Below are 4,922 nucleotides of genomic sequence, written 5' to 3'. Positions count from 1 at the left end.
ATGTGAGCATAAACTATACATTATCAGAAACTCAACAAGGGTTGAGGTTCAGCGACTCTGTGTCCCTCAGAGATAGACGATCTTCCCTGGACATGTTGAAGGTTCACATGTCATTCTCTTCTAAAAGTCGTTCTCTTGCCGGGCGGTGGTGGCGCATGCCTTTAATCCCAGCACTCGGGAGGCAGAGCCAGGCAGATCTCTGTGAGTTCGAGGCCAGCCTGGTCTACAGAGTGAGTTCCAGGAAAGGCGCAAAGCTACACAGAGAAACCCTGTCTCGGAAAAAAAAAAAAAAAAAAAAAAAAAAAAAACAAACAAAAAAAAAAGTCGTTCTCTGAGTTCTGTTTGCAAAACTTCCTATTTCTACCTGGACAGGATTATTAGTATAAACTGATAAATGTACTTTATGTAACAATTATCAGTTATTTAAACTTTGCCCTCAATTATCCATGGGTAGGCACTTCCAATTTGAAATAGGTAGACAAGTGTAGAAATTCCACAAAATAGGTAACATGCTGCTCCCACAATATCTGAAGGGTAGAAATATTCCTCTACATAAGTTTTAAGAGTTTGAGTTCCCAAATCAATTTCAAAGATCAATATGATTGTATACTTTTAAATAGCTTTTCAAACTTATATTTAAAATAATTATGAACACAAACTCATTTGATGTGGCTATTAGTAGTTTAATTAGGTAATAATGAGCCAAATGCCATGGGTTAGCATGGAGCCAGCACAACAGGACGTGCTTCAGCATGAAGCACCGTTGAGTGTTAAAAATTTCATCTTTATGTGCGAATATGCGCGGGCATACTGTGTTAATTATTGTGGAAGGATTCTTTCTACTTTGGAACACTAACAAGTGGGTGATTCTGAAATAGACGATGTTTTTGCAGCTGTCTGTGGACTACTTTGATGACTCCTATAAACCATGAAAATTACACAGTACTGTTAGTATGTGTATTTACTACATACAGAAAATGCATTGTTAGATGCCATAATGTGGGACATGCATGTCTCAAATAAGCAAGGTGGAGAGAATTTTTTGGTCACTCAATTTCAGTTTAAGGCAAAAATCTCACATCTCTGTGTTAAAGTATCTACCCGTTAGTTACCAGTGTTGGCTTTTCGATTTCTATTTCTTCACCGTTGGAGAAGAGAGACACTTGCTTTGGTTTCAGCCCTTATGGTTAAATCATGACACTGGGTGACAACAGGAGGGTCAGTTTGTGAGCTGCTGATTTAGAATGCGAAGACAATCGGTTGCAGGTGAGCAGATGTGAAGTGCAGAGATGGGCCGGCCCGGCTTCTCTCACTCAGCTGCTCTCAGAGTCCGGCCAGCCTTCTTCCTCCAGGGCGGGGGCTATTCCGTGAGTTACCCTGCCCTGACTCCACTGGGTTGGGTGCTTTCCTGTAGCTGTGCTAAAACACCAAGGCAACTGACAGAAAGGCTTTTATTTGGCTCATGGTTCCAGAGGGACCAGAGTTCCTCATGATGGGAGGTATGGCAGCAGGCAGCCTGGCAACAGAACCGGGAAGCTGAGAGCTCATGCCTTCCGTGGCAAGCAGGAACCAGAGAGACCTGACTCCCACTGATGTGCCTCCTCCAGCAAGGCCGCACTGCCTGAACCTCCCCAAACATGGCTGCCAACTGGGGACCAAGTGCTCCAATCCCAAGATCAGGGGGACATTTCTCATTCAAACTAGTACACCTACCTTCCAGATTCACATGATGATACTTTAAGCCCCAAATGAGACCATATTTGGAGATAGGCCTTAAAAGAGCTTAACTAAGGTTAAATGAGACCTTAAAGATGAGGCCCTGATCCTACAAGATTGGTGTTCTTGTAAAGAGAGAAAGAAAGCAGAGGTGCTTATACATAGAAGGATGGCCACAGGAGACACAGGAGAAGGCTGATGTCTGCAAGACAAGGGGAAAGGCCTCAGGAGAAGCTCTCGGCTGGAACCTCCATCTTCCAATTGCAGACTCCAGAACTCTAAGAAAAATGCACCTGTTTTGCTGTTGAAGGCACTGTTAGTCACCTGTGGAATTCTGTGATGACAGCAGTCTGCTGAAGAGCTGACTACCACCAGCCTGAAATACAGTGCTGACCCAGAAGAAAACCAGAGGGTGAGTGGACACAGTCTCATCCCTAACCAGGACGCCATTTGCAATTGACAGCTGTGGGGAGGGGCAATCAGTGTTTTCAGTGGAGTGACATTGGGTGTACCAGCCTCGCCCCAGGCAGGCAAGATGCTCTGGAGTAGTTGGCTAGCACAAAACAGACTCCATGTTTTCTTTTAATGTGGTTTTGTTTTGTTTTTTAAGAGAAAGAACATGATGTTGGGTGGGTAGGGATGGAAGGATCTGAGAGGAGTTGGGGAAGGGAAAGAATATTATCAACATATGTTGTATGAAAAATGTAAAATCCAAGATTTCTATTTTTTTTCATTCAAGAAAAGGAAGAAAAAGAAAACCCAGAGAGCAAACACATTTCATAAATAAATGGGCAATATCCCTCCTCACAACTTCTCATTTTTTCTCCATGTTCGATTGTGATTTTGGAGCATTTTTATCCACAAAAGCACAATGAAGTCAATAAACTTGACATCTCATAGTCCAACTTGTCCTACTTCATTGGCCTTGAATTTTATTTTCTTCCTTAATACACGTGCCCTCCTCTCGTTCCAGGCATATGGAACTTAACATTCCAGATTCCCCACACTTTCGTGCCTCTGGACCTACTGTCTCTATGTAACCTAGAATGCCTCTCTTTCAAGTGCTCATAAATGATTAATTTCCACCTCATTTTTTTCCTCAAGGCACTTTCCCTTAGCCCACAGAGTCATGTCAGTGAAGTTTATTTCCTTTTGTAGATGTTCTGGAAGCAGTGGAATTGAATATAGCTATCATTAAGTGTTATATTATCCAGCATATGACTGAGTCTCATTGCATATTGAGAACTCCAAAAATCGATGGCTTCTCTCATTTTTTCTTTTTCTTTACTTTTTTTAAAGGAAATTTTAATTCCTTTGATATTTTTTATCAGGAGTGACTGAAATAAAAATGTAATTGAGTCCCATTGTGGTCATTATCATGGAAATGGGTTTAGTAGAAAACTGCTCGGATAACTACTATTACCTCCTGCTTTCCAACAGGGAGCAGTTCCCATTAATAAGACAAGCCCAGAGAATATCTTCAGAATGTTCAAAATATGCTATGTAACACAACATGCCCATGCACAGGGTTCTGGGACACTGAGGCAATACTACGTGAACCTCTTGATTTCATCATACAAGATAGGCATGAAGTCCCACCCACACCCATGAGAGCACTGGACCATTCGCCCTGGAGACACCATCCGTGAGCAGTCTTCCTCCAGAAGTCAAGCGCACCTGTATGCATATCAAGTGACGGTGAACTTTGTCAAATGGGAAGTCATGACAGCAGTATCAGGGACAGACTGTGCAGTCATCCAACTGATGAAGATATTTTGGAATCTGGAAACATTCCCTCTGTGGTATCATAGATACCAAAGTAGGCAGCTCTGAGGATGATAATTCCCTGCTCAGACACTTTAAAGCCACGTAGAGGCCTTGATCCCATCCGATTTGTAGACCTCAGTCAGGCAGTCAATGGGGCCTTTGAATTCCCTTTCAGCTTCAACATTGCCCACATCAGCTGTTAGGCACATATGGGCAAAGCACAGGGATGTGGCCCCATCCTGATGCGAGGTCCCCTGCCAAGTAGTGCCCAAACTGGGTCCTGTGCTCCACACCACCCAGGAAGATCTGCTTGCGTTTATCTCTGAAGGCTAAGTTGATAGCATGGGTGTGGAAGTATCTAGTGACATTGGCCTCGTGACCACACCAGGACAGGGCTGCCCGTAGTCTGTGGACCACAGTCTAAAAGGCCCTTGTGTTGGCTGCCTACTGTGATGTGTTTGCTAGCATGCTGCACGTGCAGCAGCAGCGTGACCTGCTGGACGGGGCCACTACAGCTTTGAAGATGGCTGCAGCCTCTCCACTTGGCATCGAGTCCTTGGGAATGACACAACATCTGTCACTGAAAGAAAAGAAAAGGGAGAGAGTATGGGGCAGGGTAATGCTGACTGCTGGCTCTGGGCTGATTGTTTTCCCTTTGAAATGATTCAGGATCAGAGCAGATATATTACTGTATTTAATACTTCAACCTGAGCATAGGGAGAAGCAGGCTGATAAATACATGCACTTTACTTTGTAAAATAACTGTGTCTTGAAAATGTTCTGTAACTACAAACTTAAACATTCTTGAGTGTAAAGGAGCATTATTCTGTTTAGTAAAACAAAGATTTTCCCTTTTTCAAACACCCATCAATAGAGGTGAGCTTACCGCATGAGAATTAATGCCCGGGGTTCTTATAATGAGCTCTCCCAAACTGAAAATACTCTTTGAAATATTTCTAGAAGTAAAAACTTATAATGTAGAATAAGCCTCATGAGACTGATCAATAGGATTTTAAAAACACTGGGATAATTGTGAAAGTTAAATTTTAAACAATCTTTAATTAGAGACAATTTAAGATTTAATATGCATCCTTGGATACTGGAGACCCACACACAGTTTCTACTTCAGGAAAATATTTCACTCTTGATTAGTTGATGTGTTTATCAAAAGTAATCATCTTGGAGCTGGGGGGATGGCTCAGTGGGCAAAGTGTTTGTCTTGCAAGTGTGAAGACCTGAGTCTGGATCTGGATCTCCAGAATGCAGGCGAAAAAGCCCGGCATAGATGCACACACCCATTACCTCAGCATTGGGAGGCAGAGACAGGCGGATCCCTGTGGCTCACTGGCCAGCTAGTCTAGTTAAATCAGTGAGTTCCAGGCTCAGTGAAGGATCCAGTCTCAGAAAGTGAAGTGGAGAGCGACTGAGGAAGAGATCTG

The 4,922-nt window shown here is 43.1% G+C and overlaps 1 pseudogene; it reads right to left on the bottom strand.

Moving 5' to 3' along the window:
• Window positions 1-3,266: 3,266 nt before the first annotated feature.
• Window positions 3,267-4,032, bottom strand: LOC114691878 (annotated as a pseudogene).
• Window positions 4,033-4,922: the final 890 nt, after the last annotated feature.

This window comes from Peromyscus leucopus, chromosome 10 (assembly GCF_004664715.2).
Source record: "Peromyscus leucopus breed LL Stock chromosome 10, UCI_PerLeu_2.1, whole genome shotgun sequence".
NCBI lineage: Eukaryota > Metazoa > Chordata > Mammalia > Rodentia > Cricetidae > Peromyscus > Peromyscus leucopus.
The sequence above is the reverse complement of the archived record's forward strand: the minus strand, read 5'-3'. Positions and strand labels throughout refer to the sequence as shown.